Below are 16,720 nucleotides of genomic sequence, written 5' to 3'. Positions count from 1 at the left end.
GCCTACGCAGACTTGAGAGTGCTGTTCGAATCGATGCATCGCTCTCCTGCAGGGAGAAGAAACGACGCACGCCGACTCGACTGAAGTAGAAGCGATGCACGGTCTCGCTGGTGAGTGATATTGACGCATCGCAAGCCCCTTTTGACGCACATTCGCCTGAGCGTTAGCGTTGTGTTTAAAACTACATGAAGACTCGTTTTGATTTTTAATTGATAATTTGACTTGTGTATTGTGGATTTTTGTCGTTTTGGTCTTGTTTTGTTTATATAAATATTCTCTATTTTTCTAAACTGTGTTGTGTCATTTTGTAGTGTTTTAATTAAGTTACTGTGTGTGTTGGTACAAATACTTTATACCTAGCACTCTAAAGTTAAGCCTGCCTGCTCGTGCCAAGCTACCAAGGGAATGAGCAGGGGTTAGCTGAAGGTGATTCTCTTTTACCCTGACTACAGTGAGGGTCCTTACTTGGACAGGTGGTAACCTGACTGCCAACCAAAGACCCCATTTCTAACAGGTGTAGCAATCAGACAACTGATTGCCTCCGTAGCCGATAGTGGGGGATGACCTCATCCTCCCTTAGGTCAAATAGGCTTATTCACTGCCGATATATACGCTCCTGTCTCCTGGCAGCCTTTGTGGTGAAGGGGTGGATGCAGGTGCATTTGGTTTGGGTGGCAGCATATATGGTCTTCTCTGTGCCACTCCCAGTTGCAAGATGAGGAGCTCCATATTGTCCTTGAGCTTACCAGACTGTTCTGTCTGTTCTTTTTGTTCCACTGCCAATGCATAATTTCCTATGCCTAGGTTACAGATGCACAGGAATTCCGATGCACTTGCACACTGGCGGTGAAATCCCATCCGGTGTGTTACTATTAATTTTCCTTCTAAATATCCATGTGCCATTTTTGCGGTAAAACTTATACAGGAACACCTATCTTGCATACATTACTACTTACGTGATGCAGCAGGATCCGGCACAGGTAACTTACTAAAAGTGACGCATTGACCTACATGCATCACCTTGTAAATATGGAGTACTGAATGCACCACCATGGCGTTAAAATTTTTGAGACATTGGCGGAGCAAGCTCCTTGTAAATAAGCCTCCTAGTTTTTCCATATAGTCGGCTTTGGGTCAGGCCCTTGCTCATCACTGTATGGCTTTGTTGTCTATTTCACTCCCTTAATTCTGATTCCTCATCTTTCTTCCCTATGGGTGGGACACACACAAGACTACTTACAAGGTGTGCTTTTGAATTGGATGACGTATCCTTCTACTGCTAATATCAGACCTTGCATTCCAGTGCATATGAGGGACTAGTTTATTCTCTATTTCGCTGCTCCCCTTCTCCACTATCCACTCTCTTTAGTAACACCCCTTTGCAGTACCCAACTCAACATTTGCTTGCCACCTTTTGCTCCCCAGGCCTCTCAGCCCCTGCACGCTTTGAGGGCCACCTGTATGCTATTGGCAGGTAGGCATCTTAAAATGTGCCTTTTTAATGCTTCCAAGATGGCCACTCATGTATGCCTAATGCATTTTGTCAGTGCAGCTAAGCCTGATTCCTGGCCTCCACCCAACCTTCTCCTGAGGTACATCCTTTCCTGTCCAATGCCACCTTCAAGGTCCCTCTCCCCACTCTGGTTTCTTCTTTTCCATTCATCACCTGCTCAGAGCTGCCGGCAATTGGGAGTGGTAATCTACATAAAAGAGGCAATATGCTACTGAATTTCAGATGGAAAAACTGGGTCAATGTGTTTTTCCCATTCCGTGGGATTAACTCATAATAGGCAAACTTACATCAGGAGATACAGGGGCTGATTCCGAGTTTGGCGGTCGGAAAAACCCAACCTCCAAACTCTAGATGAGGAGACGGCCACAGTCCTATTACATGTTCTCCACTGGGCTGATCCGCCATCGCACAGGGGCCTCCCTAGCTCCCAGAATGCACACTGTCTGCACAGAAGACCGTGCGCATGCCGACGGTGCTGGGGACAGGGGATCCCTACACTGCCTATGCCAGAGCCATGAAAAGGCTGGCGGAGAGCATGATTGTAATCAGCAACGCAGCACCGACTTCAGTGCCGCCGTGGGTGATTACAACCATGACTGCCATCATCCCGTGGGGATCATAGGTCGTAATGTGCGACAGCCACCGTGACTCTGGCAGTCTTGAGACCGCCAGACTTGTAATAGGGCCCACAGCCTGGAATTACCAATTCTGGCCACCCAGTATCTCTGCACTCCATCTCAATCATAATAGGGGGCTTTAGGTGCTATTTTGTAAGTGGTGCCCCCAGTTGTACGCAGTGGTTCACAGGTCATTCATAGTTTGCAATGAGCTAATTCAGCATCAAACTTTGGAGACTGCTGTCTCAGCAACCCACGAAGCAGCAATCCAAGGAATTCCTGGTTATTCCTTGTATGTTAACCGTGGTTGGCTGTTTTTCCTGGATGTTCTGCAAGTTCAGTACACCCAAGGTAAACCACCGAGTAGAGCCATGCCAATACCCTTCTTACATCTGCAGATTGTTTGTACAGTATTTATTATAAAACTAAGGAGCTGATAATGAGGCGGGGGTTCCTATGACCGCCAGCTCTGCGTTAGCAGTCAGACCGCTGCAGCTGTGGCAGTCTGACCGCCAAATTACAAGTTTGATAGGCGGACCCGCTTAAAGACCACCGTCCCCTCCAGGATCATAGATCTCATCTGGGTGACGGCAGTCCGGTTTGTAACCAGCCATGGGGGTGCTGAACTCAGCATCACTTCGCTGATTACAACCCCTCTTTCCACCAGCCTTGTCATGGCGGGGACCCAGCCATGAAAAGGCTGGCAGAAAGTCAGAGCGTGGGGCCACAGGTGGTCCACTGCAGTGCCCATGCCCATTGCATGGTCAGTGCAGGGGCATGCCTGCAAGCACACTCGGAATGGGCACTGTCTGCACTGCAGACAGTGCACATTTTGAGGGTGCTAGTGTGTTAGGATATTGACCTTTGCTCCCTTAAAGGAGCCGAGGCCAATCTCCTAACACTGTCCCTGCTGGGCAGCCCGGCGGGAACGTGTATCACAATGTTCCTGCCAGTCAGCCCCAGTCAGCCCCGCGGGATCACTGTAATACGCTCTGGGAACTTCACCACCATGGCGGTGGTGTCCTCCCCGTGAGTTTGACGGTTCTGTGGTGGAACTGCCAAACTCATAATGAGGCCCTAAGTTTATTCCGAATCATTTGGTAAGATTATTGTGGTATGAAATTTCAAAACCAAACCTGATAAGACAGAAAGCTTTCACCTGCACAAGGCTTCATTATAAAAGAAATCAGGTACATTCTGAATCCATTTCTGTTTATCTGCCATCTTTCTTTTAATGAGTGCCCTATCTTTTTTTCTTTCTAAGATAATGGGAAACGATGTGGGCACTCTTTATGGAATGGTTTGTTATACTAGTTAGGATGTGTTTTCCTGACATTAATTGACCTCCCCCATTCAGTTTGGCTAATCCATGACAAAAAGATGCCCATAGTTTTGCACATAGCTAGTTTGACTCCAGTCTTTTCCCTAGCAGCAGATTAGGCTTGCTTCCTACACTACAAGCGTGGAGCTATAATCAGAGGTTATTTTATTTCCCTGAGCCCCAGGGGGGGAGGTTGTACTCCTGCCATTTGTGTGATCCTAGCTGCACAAAGGTTTCTGTAGAGTCCCGTTTGGGACAAGAACTAGGTTTGACACTCAGTGCATCCTGAGACGAGGATAACATCAGCAAGAGGGTCTGCTGATATGCTAGGAGGTCTTGTGAGCAGTTACATTTTCTTTTCTGTTTGTCTCTTTTCATTCTCTTGTCTAAATAAACTGTGCAGGGCTTACAGAGCGAGAGTAAAGTGTTGATTTTCACTGTTCAGTTCAGCCTACCCAGCATAGGCGCCCCTTCGAATGCCCCTGCCACCTGACTAGATGTCAGGATAAATTAATCTGATAGGAATGCGATTAAACTTTGACGCTGTTACCTGGAAATACGAGACGACTATTTGATTAAATGTAACTTTGGGGTAGAAGACTACCTGATGCCTGGGAAACTGGGGGGCGCCTAAGTTCAAGGCAAGGTGCTCCCCAAACCTTTTGCATTTTTACATCTTTAGGTCTCGTGTTAGCCAAAATCTGTTGCTTTCATTAAAATTATATGTATAATAAATATACCTATAGGGGGCTTCAGTCATCCCTTGCCATCCATCAGTATTTTATCCCACTCACTACAGCATACAGCATGGTGCACTCGATCAGCCCACCTCAACCATTGGTAAATGTACTGTGAGTGACAGATGCCTGCCCTTTCACAAGGAGCACATCCACAAACAAAGCAGTTCCCTTTGGTGCCAGGGTTGACAAACACAATGTTTGCTTTTGGAGGTCAAAAAATAATTTGTCCAGCAACCTTACGTCTTGTGTCGTGAATCAGCCACTTTCTCTTCTGCTCACAACTGCCTACTACTCCTGGGCGTGAACACTAGCCTCTGCAAACTTCATCCAACATATTCAACACTTGTTCCAGATCAGGAAGCTCAGTGAGCAACTTAATGAAAACAGCACCGAGCAGCTTTCTCAACCAGGGCCTCTGATGTATCTGTTCTCACTCTGCCTCACACAAACTAAGTTCAGGGTCCTCATCAACCCTCCACTTCCACAGCTTGTCAGGAAGGTGTTACTGGGCAAATCTGTGTAACGAAAAGCATGATTGATGGATGGCTGTATGATGTTTGAATGGATGGGTGAAGTTTGAATGGAGGGAATGATGTAAGAGAGCAAAAGACAGAAGATTATAGATGGATAAAGACAGAAAGAAGGGCGAAAAGACTGAAGAAAAGATGACAACCCCCCCTGAATGAGTGTCAGGCTCCCCAGCATCACTTGCTTGTTCAAAACATTTTTGGATATGGGTCAAAGTGGGGGTATTTAATTCTTCTGGATACTCCCTTGCATACGCTACTGCTATTCCAATAGATGTGTGAGCCCACAGCCTGCTTTCTGCTAAGAAGCTTGATGTTAGTGATAGCAGTCTCCATCAAACAATCATCAGATCCATGACACATTTACCGACCTTTGTGGATAAAGTTTATGCAGACTAGAATATTTGAAGATTGGAAGCCAACGTGGCTTGACGGTTACCCTTACAAATTACCTTTACACAGCTCATCCATCCTTGACAGATTCTAGCACATAGGGATTTATCGCTTCACTTTATCGGCCTTGAAAAAGCTACTGTGTGACGAAACACGTGTTGGCTGTTTTTTGTATTGGACCTACTACGAGCTGTTACTGTATGTACATGGACTGTACTATGGAAAAGGACTGTTTTTCTAACTAGTTCAATACGATTGAACTAAGCTGTAAAGACCTTCCCTGGATACAAATAAACCCATGAGATCACAAGGAAAAAGAAAAATACTTTGCTGCATTCTCATGTTGCACTTAAGATTGTGTTTTATGTATTTTCATATATCCAGTTAACTACTTAACCTGCTGTATATATTTGGGATTGAGTGCTGTGGGCCTTACCTAATACTGACATGTTATGTATCCTTGTTATACAAAATGTTTTTGTCTTGTGCTAGTAAGACAATTGGGCCATATTGCACCACCACAAACTACCCTATTTTTACTTTTAGACACTTGTGGGAAGTGCACTTGTGTTACCATTACTACAATTTCTTATTGATATTTTAATATTTGTTTAATTCTATTTATTTTAGGTAATATTTTATTTTAAATATAGTTTATTTATGTGTTTTGAGTGTGTTTGAGGGTTTTTAAGTTATAGGGATGGAAGTGAATTTAATTTTACTGAATTTATTTGTATATATAAATATATATACATATAATGTTTTTTCAATTATTTTGTATTTTTTCACTTAATATAGTATGTTTATAATATATTGATATATAATATAATATATGAATATTAATTTTCTCTAAGGTAATTAAATGTTTTCTACAAAATGACTTTCAGTTGGAATAGTATATTTAGGGGCAGATCTATGGAAAGAGTGCAGCGCCACTTTCCCTCCACCCCTTAGCGCCTCCCTACCGCCACCATGTGTGCGCCGTTTTTAAAATACGGCGCACCATGGTGCAGGGTAAGGGGCAATGGCGTAATTGTTCATGACGTTATTAATGTACTCTGCAGGAGTAGCACCAAAATATTGGCGCTACTCCTGCAGAGTACACAGGGGTCCATTATAAATAATGGAAGCCCCCTTTTAACGTCTTCTCTGAGCAGGCGTTAAAGTGCCGTACAAAATAACGCAAGAAAATCTCTTCGATTTGATGATGCTAATGTGGCGCAAGGTGCTTATAAATATGCCCCTTAATACTTCAGAACTTCAACTCTTTCCTTACTGAGTCATACATTGTAGAGAGAATAGGAAATGTAACCCCTCTGAAGTCTAACACTTTCCCTACTGTTGCTTGGATGGGGGTAGGAATAGAAAATCTAACACCACCAAAGACCAACACTTTCAAAACTGTTGCTTAGGCTGGAGTGGGAATAGTAAATCTAACTGGTTCCAAAGTCCAACACTTTTTCCCAACTGTTACATATATTGGCTTGGGAATAGTAAATATAATCCCTCCGAAGTCCAACGCTTTCCCTACTGTTGCATATATTGGAGTAGGAATAGTGAATATACCCCTTGAAAGTCAACAGCTTTCTCTACTGTTGCTTGGATTCGAGTGGGAATAGTAAATCTAACCCCTCCAAAGTCCATCCCTTTCCCAACTGTTGCTAAGATTGGCATAGGAATAGTAAATCTAACCCTGCTAAAGTCAAACACTTTCCTGATTTATTGAGACTGGACTGGAAATAGTAAATCTAACCCCTCTGAAGTACAACACTTCCACCACTGTTGCTTAGACTAGAATGAGAATAGTTAAGCTAGCCCTTCCAAAGCCCAACGCTTTTGCAACTGTTGTTTAGACTGGAGTGGAAATAATAAATCTAACCCCTCCAAAGTCTAACGCTCTCCCTTCTGTTGGTTAGGCTGGAGTGGAAATCCTAAATCTAACCCCTTTAAAATCGAACACTTCCCATACTGTTGCATATATTGTAGTGGAAATAGTATATGTAACCTCTCTGAAGTCCAACAGTTTCCTTACTGTTGCTTAAATTCTAGTGAGCATAAGACATTTACGCCCTCCAATATCCAACGCTTTTCCTACTGTTGCTTAGAACAGTGTGGGAATAGTAAATATAAAATAATTTTGTAATGTTACTCTTTTAAAAAAATTTTTTATAATAGACGTTTAACTGTTATACTTTTTAGTATATACATACATATATACATATATATATATATATATATATATATATATATATATATATATATATATATGTACATATATACATATATATATATATATATATATATATATATATATATATGCAAATAAATAACTGATTTAAACTATTTATTTAATATTATTTCTAACTTGTTTACTATTGTAATTAAATGACACTGAAGTTGATATTTATTTAATAAATACTATTCTTACCTTTTGTGGGCGATATTCCTTTCCACAGTATTTTTGTCTTTTACATTATAAACACAGAAACACTATATTTTGGTAAACTATACTCTTGACACCATATTCACGTCAATTGATATTTGTATTCAAGATACTTTGTTATACAGTCGAATTCTTGTGCAACGTTTTGGTGATACTTTCTTAATGAGGGTTAGTGGAATGTTTTGAAATGTTTGCCTGCTTTGATTCTGGTGCTTAGCCATCCCAAAAACTTTTAGATATGCCAAGGTACGCAATATGACCACTGAGGCCTATCACTACCTACTTATCAACTGAAGAATGCGCATGTGGTCTAGATGAGGCAACAGATAAGCAGTGAGTGTGAGAGCAGCAGGAGGGAGGATCAGGCTGCACTTCCATTTGTCAGTTATTACTTCTTTTGACGTTTTACACATTGGTTGCTTCTAGTCTGAATACATTTACAGTGAAAATCAATCTCGAATACACAGGGCCTCATTATGAGTTTGGCGGTCCCGTGGTGGGACCGCCAAACTCACGGGGAGGACGCCACCGCCATGGTGGTGACATCTCCCACAAGCGTATTACAATGTTCCTGCTGTGCTGACCAGCGGTAACATTGCAATACACTTTCCCACTGGGCTGCCTGGCAGGAACAGTGTTAGGATATTGGCCTCGGCTCCACTTACTCCAGCACCCTGGGAATGCACATTTCCTGCAAAGCAGACAGTGTGCATTCCGACGGTGCTAGGCAGGGGGGCCCTGCACTGCCCATGCCATGGGCATTGCAGTGGCCACCGCCACTGCCTTTCCGCCAGCCTTTTCCTGGCGCGGTCCGCACCATGAAAAGGCTGGCAGAAAGTGGGGTTGTAATCAGCCAGGCAGTTTTGAATTCAGTGCCGCCATGGCTGATTACAAGCCCGGCCGCCATCACCCCGTCGGGATCTGTGATCCTGGCGGGGACAGTGGTCTTTCGGCAGGTCCACCCACCAAAGTCGTAATTTGGTGATTGGACTGCCACAGCCGCGATGGAACTACCGGCGCCGCGAGTTTGACTGTCTTATGATCGCCAAACTTGTGATGAGGCCCATAGTCTTTGACAGTGATATTTTCTTAAAGTGAAAATTATTTTTGAAATCCACTATGTTAATTAAAGGACTGTGCTGTTATGAAATTCAGCAAAAGTTCCTATTTTATTTATATGCACTTATTTTGTGCAGTGGTATTTCGATTTCGAACATTTTAAACCATCCATCCAAAGGCCTGTTTTTAAATACCTGAATTCACATGTTAAGCAGTCAGTTTGAATCAGCAGTGCTACTAAGGGGGCAAATTTGCTTCACAGGCCCATCCCATTCAAGGCATTGCCTTCTTGCTGCATGAGGAGCAACAGATGCACGCTGCTGAAATTGTAAGAGCTGACATCTTCTGCCTGGGTGGCAGCTTTGACGCCCACCTTCACAGGCAACTGCTTCACCATTACAGTCTGATGGTGTGCTGGCTATGTGTGTGCCAAGGACCACCAGAGATGGTGAGGTTCTCTGGAAGATAAGCAGGGGCGCTGGTTGTGATGGCTTTTAAAACAATGCAGCTAAACCTAAAGATGGTGTGGGCTGGCAAGTAGAGTCAATGGAATTCGATCAGGGTGGGGGTGATGTGATAACATTTTTTAAGAGCCTGGATGAGATGTGATGTTTCAGATAGGATGCTCCTAAGGACTGCCAGTATGGAGACTGGGAGACATAAATTGGACCATTACCACCATCGAGAGTACATTGGCTTAAACAGCAGTTCTGAAGTCGACTTCTGGAAGAAACTATTTGACTTTTTGTTTTTAGACAACAGAACTTATTCCAGGCCACCTTTGGTTTTGGTATGGTGGTCCTAAGAGGAAGGGTTGGTGTCCAGTGTGAGTCCATGTGATATGGCTTTCGGTGAGAGTTGGGCTTCGAAACTGTCAAGGTTCATGTGATTGAGCCAGACTAGTACTGTATCTTGTTTGTTGTTCTTGGCAAATAACACCAATCCTGTCTTGGTTGGGTTTAGCTTCAGGTAAGCCTAGGATCCAGATCTAAAGGATGTGCAAGCAGTGTTTGAGGCGTTGGATGTCTGAAGCTGTACATACTTTCAGAGTTAGAGCAGTAGAGAGTAGAGCATATTGGTGAATCTTGATGCAGTTATCTGTCAGTAGAGCTCCAAGCAGCTCCATGTAAAGGTAGAATTTGACCGAAGACAATATGGAACTCTGAGAGACTGTATATGTGAACTTTTGTGACTTGGTGGTGCCAATGTGAATAAATTGGAGTTGATTGAAAAAGTTAGAGGAGAGACATTGAAGGACATTGCCAGTGAATTCCAATTGTGACTCAAGGGTGTGAATGAGAGTGGGGTGGCCTGCTGTGTCAAACACAGCTGAGAGTGCCAGCAGTTTCGGGAGGCAGGAATATTCCTTATGCATGGTCAAGAGGGCATCATTTACGATGCGTAAGGTAGTGATTTCTGTGTTGCAGTGTGACATGAAGCCACACTAGTAGATGTGCAGAAAATGGTTGGCATTGATGTGATTTTGGAGTCGGGCATAGCCTGCTTTTTTAATGATCTTACCAATGAATGGTAGATGAGTGATGCGCTTCTAGCTGGTGAGGTCATCAGGGTCTAGTGTAGATGTCTTCAGGAGTGGAGGATCTGGCCAGTCTTAGGAGTTTCTGGTAATATGCCGTGAGTGAGGGAGTCATTGACAATGGTAACTAGGAGTAAAAGAGCATTTCCAGAGCCAGCTTTGAGGAAGTACAATAGTAAGACATCATCTTCATAATAAGTGTTTTTGAGGGACTTGACTATATCAGCCAGATCTGGGAGAGATGGGTCTTTCAAGGCTGTCAGGAACGAAAAGGAGGGCTTTTAAGAGGGAGGTTTCATAAAGAACATGGTCCTGTGCACGATACTCCCATATAAATCAAAGAAAAACATATGCACAGTTCCAAACAAATATTGATCTATGTATGATCAATCTCCCATAGTCCAGGAGAGATCAGTAATGGAACCTATGAATATCCCAAATCTGGAACAAGAGCCCTCACCCGCCAATTGGTGATATGCTTCATCATCGGGCTTTGCTCCTCGTCAGACCGGCACTGCAATGTCCTATGGGACCCTTGTGGGGGCTCTTTGCCGGAGATCTTTTGAAGAGAATTGCCGGTGGTGAATGCAGAAATGTGGGATTGGTAAAGTGAGCTGTTAAAATTGACTAGGAGGACCATATAGTGAAATATTTATTGAAAATGTGGACCTCTGTCAAGATTAAAAAATCAATGAGATCAGGGGAAGTAAGAATAATGTCTGTCTTACCCTATTCAAAATTTGGTATCTGATGTCAATGAGCCCTATAGTTTAGGGATCAAGTATTTGTGTGGCAGAGTTGGACATCCCTACACTGCCTGAATTGAAAAGGTCAACATGTTTCTCGCTTTAATCAGTCTATACAGATCCAGGTGCGATTCGTCAGGACCTCAAAATAGTCATACCTAATACTCACTGTTATAGTAAAGTGTGTTGAATATGCGATACAGGTACCTAGAAAGAAAACATACTTGTTGGGAACACAATAGTTTCAGTTACATAAAGTGCAAAAAGTACATGCCAGTGTGAAAAGGAACTTTAGTGAAAATCCCTAATGGTGCTTATGTGACGTGTACACTTCTAAATAGAAAAAAAAGCTCTGTTTCCTACCCCCCTCAAATTAAAGGATGGGCCCCTTAGGGGATAGCGAAGAACATACGTGATCCAGCCAATACAGTAATCAGCACGTCTGGAGTATAGAAAGAATAGACAGACAGTTATAGTATATCTATGGTTAACCTCATAGAATAGTATAAGTAAACAAAATATTCTTCTGTCTAAATAGCATGATCTATCAAAGAAATATACAAAGCCTGGATTCTAGCATTGAATCATATGTACTGCTATCCCTAGTGTATGTCGGTGTCAACAGGTGATTGAGACATAAATCCTCACCACACACTATAGATAATACATATACTACATGGGTAAATTAGAAATCAGATTGTAACTGGTATGACCCCAAAATTATTGCGGTAGTATAATAGTAATGTCCTACGGACCTAGGGAGGTGCAGGTAAATCTTATCAACAAGTATAAATCTTCTATATTTCGATAGTTGACAGCTCCCACCAAGATATTAATTAATAATACGTGAAAGGTATGGATATAATACCCAAGATAAAATGATCCATAGAACAATAAATGACATCTCCCTCCAAGGGGCAAACAACATATTAAAAACGCAGGTATCAAAACAAACCCATCATCGGCTAACCAAGATGTCGTAGTCATGTAATAATTACTCTATGCAAGGTCCCAGGGTGCCGTAATGGTGTATAGCTCAAAGCAAAACGGCACTTTCATCATAGATATGTGGAAGATTTTGCATCATCCCTAATCGTAAAACATGCTATAAGGTTGAGCCACATAGAAAGGATCATTATCTCAGAGGGCCCTGAATGCCATAAAAGAATGGCACTTACTTGTACGAGGATCCTTCGGAAGGAGGGCACTTACTTGTGCGAGGATCGCGGTGTCCAATAGAACCTACCCCTGCTCCGCAAATCTGGAACTAACTTCGGAGCGGGGAACAGGGCTATTTAAACAGGAGGCCACGTAGTCAAAGGCATTGACATAAAAATAGGACTCCACCACCCAATAGTGGTGGCGGCCGCCATCTTGGAAAAGGATGAGGAAAGTTAAGTCATCACCAATGTTCTAATAAAGAGCCTGTTACAGAGTACCCTGACGTAATGGTGCCCAAACCTAAACACCACAGAAAAACTCTAACTATTACATATTAAGCGGGAAGATAAAAAAAAACTAAATAAAAAATGAAGATAGTAAAGGCCAAAAAAGGCCATAAAATTGGTGTTAAGTAATAAAAGTGTCAAAATCTGGATTCAAGATCATAAAAGGGAATTCTACTATGAGTCCATCAACTGGCCCACCCCCATGAGCAAAAAAGGGGTAATGTGTATAGTATGGTGATGGTATAGTCATTTCCTTTGGCTGATGTGATGAGCTGTCTGTGTGTGTTGCATAAAGGGCCTTCGGTATCAAGAGGTCCTCAGGAGTTCTGTTTTTCTTCCATTTTCTTTCCTGTCTGTGAATTAATAGTTTATTATCAGCAAGATCTTTTGAATACTAGGGAGCTTAAAGGCATTGGGATGCACTTACATATTGTAATTATAGCTTCCAATAGATTGTTGAAATTATTTAGAAGGGTATTGGCATTAGACGTGGAGCTAGTGGAGTGAGTGGTGAGTCCCAGCATTAGGTTGTCTATTGAGAAGTCTGTGAACAATCTGATGGTTTGGTCTTCTTGGTTGTGTTGACCGTGGGTTGTTGGTACTATGCTAAGCAGGTAGATATGGATGGCAGAATGGTCAGTCCAGTCCAAGTGTATGCGTGGTTTGCATTGGATGTTTTGTGATGCTGAGAAGACAATATTGAGGATGTGGTCTTTGGAGTGTGTTGGTTGTGTGATATGCTATACCTCATTGAATGTATTGATGAGGGTGAAGAGGATGTCTCTTGTTGTTTTGAAAAACTTGCATTGTTTGGGAGGTTGAAGTCACCCAAGAGGGTGGGGTGTGGGCATGTCGGATGGGTGAGGTGGTGAGGACATCTGATAATTCATCAATTAATTCCTTGTTCTGCCTGGCAGGCCTATAGATGAGATGGAATGTGGCAGTCTAAGTTGCAGAGAGAGGGAAATGGCATGTGTCATTGCCTTGCTGTTGGGACGAGTATGTCCTCTGCCTTGGATGACTGCATGTGAAACTGATACCCTGACTTTTTTTCTACCCTGGCATCACTCTAACCTAGTGTATATGCAGTGGCCTAAGCTTGTCCCCAGAACCTCTTCTCAGACATGCCCTCATACTAGGCTGTGAGAATAGAAGGTAAGAAGCGGGTCCTGGTATTCCGTGACAGCCTTTATTTAGTACAATCAACATCAAAATCGGCACCGACTCTCTGCAATCAATCTCCGCCACCAACTGCCACCGTAACATTCTAACCCCACTTCCCCAGCTAGATGTTCCACATTCTGTATTCTACCCATTTCAACCCGCATTACCACACACCTCTCTCCCAATAAAAATACAAACAAAAGTTCAATGTAAAAGAACAAACAAAAACCAGCAACTAAGATAAAGACCTAGATCAAGAACACAATAGAAATACAACAGTTCATACAATAAGTAACATACAATAAGTAAACACATCATTTGTTGGTTACATAGGGGGTCATTCTGACCCTGGCGGTCATGGACCGCCAGGGCCAACGACCGCGGGAGCACCGCCAACAGGCTGGCGGTGCTCCCATGGCATTCTGACCGCGGTGGTACAGCCGCGGTCAGATACGGGAAACCGGCGGTGTACCGCCGGTTTCCCGCTGCCCAAGGGAATCCTCCATGGCGGCGCTGCTTGGATTCCGACCCCCTTACCGCCAGCCTTGTTCTGGCGGTTTTGACCGCCAGAACCTGGTTGGCGGTAACGGGTGTCATGGGGCCCCTGCAGTGCCCATGCCAATGGCATGGGCACTGCAGGGGCCCCCTAACAGGGCCCCACCAAGATTTTCAGTGTCTGCCACGCAGACACTGAAAATCGCGACGGGTGCAACTGCACCCGTCGCACCCCTTCCACTCCGCCGGCTGCATTCGGAGCCGGCATCCTCATGGAAGGGGGTTTCCCGCTGGGCTGGCGGGCGGCCTTCTGGCGGTCGCCCGCCAGCCCAGCGGGAAACTCAGAATTACCGCGGCGGTCTTTTGACCGCGCAGCGGTATTCTGCCGGCGGGACTTTGGCGGGCGGCCTTTGCCGCCCGCCAAAGTCAGAATGACCCCCATAGTCTCTTAAATAAGTAGGAACCTTCCTATCTCTCCCACTGCGGCGCAAAGCCTCACCCACACTTGCTTGTGCGTTATGACATGCCATTCCATAACCATTGTCAAAATCATTCCCAAACAAATACTCGTTGCATTCTTCCATACATTCCACATTTTGCTTACTCTCAACACTTGGATCTCCCCTACATACTGACAATCATCTTACATTCCATACTCTACCGTCATCCAGTTTCACAGCATTTTTCAAAACCTTCACAATTTTCCTTGGTTCAGACCATTGAGATTTCCCCTTTTCCACAAATCCTGGTATCTTAACACGGACACTTTGCCCCGCTTTCAAGACTAGATCTGACATTATGGCGGGACTTAACCCGCGATTGAAAATCCAGCACCTTGTTTCTCTTCTCCACATCACATTCTACCTCAAATTTCACACGATTTCTTTCCATTAACCACCATGGAACCAAACCAGTAGACGGCTTCCTTCCCCTTAACAATTCAAAAGTCATCTTCCCTGTCACAGAATGTGGAGATACTCTGTAAGAAGAGAGCATCTTCCTTAAAGCCTCCCTCCACGGAATACTCAACTTCCAAACCAATTGTACAGTTTATTTAACAACTCTATTAAACCTCTCAACCAGACCATTCGAGGAAGGGTTATACAAAGCCACCCTCACATGTTTGATACCATTCCTTTCCAGAAATGCAGCAATTTTTGCAGAAGTAAACTGTACTCCATTATCAGACACCAGCGTCTCTGCAACCCCTTCTTTGCAAATATATTTTCCAAAAATTCTATGACAATTTCTGTGGAGACTTTGCTTATGAATTCAACCTCTGGCCATTTAGAAAAATATTCTATTAAAACAATAGCATATGGCTCCCTCATAGGCAAAGTAGAAAACAGACCTATAAAATCAATAGCCAATTTCCTCCAAGGCCTATCTGGTAATTCAACTGGTAATAACGGTGCAGAACAAGGTTTAGCACTCTTGTCACTTTGAGCACAAATAGCACAATTTCTTACAAACCTGTCAACCATCACATCCACACCTGACCACCAGGAACAATTCTTTAACTTGCTGTTTATTCCTAGACATCCCTCTATGACCAACATGACTCCTTCTTACAATAATATCACGTACCCCCTTCAGGGGAATTATTCTGTCATCTCTCAGAATTACACCACCCTCTAAACTAAGTTTGTCCTTTAGTTTCCATAAGGCTGCACATTCACCCCTCAACAATCGTTCACTGGGCCAACCATTACTTATATACTTTTTAATCAACTGCATTTCATTATCTTTCATCATTTCTTCCTCCCATACTTGTTCAGTTAACACAGTTTGTTCTGATTCACCATTCGCTTCCAATCCAGACAATGCATCAGCATGCATGTATGCAACATCGCATTCCATATCCACGTATCCATCATCAACAGGTAATCTGGACAATCCATCAGCAATAAAGTTGCTTCTACCAGGTATGTCCTCTACTTCGAAAAAATACATTTGCAACTTGGAAGCGTCTTGCTAGTCTAGGAGATGAGTTCCTCCCACCACCTGGTTGCAAAATATTCACTAGAGGCTTGTGGTCTGTACATAATTTGAACTTTCTCCCCCATACATACATCCAAAATCTTTCTACAGCCCACGAAGCTGCTAACAGTTCTTTCTCAATCACAGAATAGTTCCTCTCTGATTGGGATGGTGTGCGCGAAGCATAAGCTACAATCCACTTCTCATACCCATTCTTTTGTGATAAAACAGCCCCAATGCCATAATTACTTGTGACCACTGCAATCACACAATCAGCACTCATTACAAACGGTTTCAAACACGGTGCTTGCACAATTTCACACTTGATGCAATCAAAGCATTCTGATTGTTCATGCCCCCATACAAATGAAACATTTTTCTTTAACATCTTCCTCAAATTCTCCACTTTGGTTGCATAATTTTCTATGAAACGTGAATAAAATTCAGTGAGACCCAAGAATGACATCAATTGCTCCTTACATTCCGGCTCAGGAGCATCAACAATAGCTTTCACATGACTTACTTTAGGACGAATTCCATCACGGGAAATGACATTAGCTAAATACTCCACCTGAGATTGACCAAACTTGCACTTGTCTTTCCTCACTGTCAACCCATTCTTGCAAAGTAAGGTTAAAGCATTCTTAAGAACTTCATCATGCTCCAATCTGTCCTTGCCATATATCAAAATATCATCTTGAAACACCTTGGCATTATGCACATGACTGAAAATCTTA

The sequence above is a fragment of the Pleurodeles waltl genome, chromosome 7 (genome assembly GCF_031143425.1).
Source record: "Pleurodeles waltl isolate 20211129_DDA chromosome 7, aPleWal1.hap1.20221129, whole genome shotgun sequence".
Classification (NCBI taxonomy): Eukaryota; Metazoa; Chordata; class Amphibia; order Caudata; family Salamandridae; genus Pleurodeles; species Pleurodeles waltl.
This window is presented reverse-complemented; position numbering follows the sequence as displayed.